The sequence below is a fragment of the Procambarus clarkii genome, chromosome 38 (genome assembly GCF_040958095.1).
Source record: "Procambarus clarkii isolate CNS0578487 chromosome 38, FALCON_Pclarkii_2.0, whole genome shotgun sequence".
Classification (NCBI taxonomy): domain Eukaryota; kingdom Metazoa; phylum Arthropoda; class Malacostraca; order Decapoda; family Cambaridae; genus Procambarus; species Procambarus clarkii.
Window position 1 is genome coordinate 37,325,525 of NC_091187.1, and position 405 is coordinate 37,325,929.

Below are 405 nucleotides of genomic sequence, written 5' to 3' on the forward strand. Positions count from 1 at the left end.
CTCTGTGGTCATCATCTCCAGGGCCTCCCTGATGGTCTCCTGCACCTGTCATTACCAACACAAACATTAATGTGGAACCTGGACTATAATGAAGCATCAGGCTCTGAGTAAAGTAACTGGACTATAATGAAGCATCAGGCATTAAGTAAAGTAACTGGATTTTAATGAAGCATCAGGCTCTGAGTAAAGTAACTGGACTATAATGAAGCATCAGACTGAGTAAAGTAATTTGACAATATAAGTAATGTTTCTCTACACTGACCACAGTGTAGAGAAACACCAAGATGACAGTTGACTTTATTAATAAAAATGTATCAGGTATTAGAGCAAAAAGTTTCCAATATATAAAGTCAACTCTCATCTTTATGTGTCTCCATGTCAAAAGTGTTTATATAGAGGCAATAC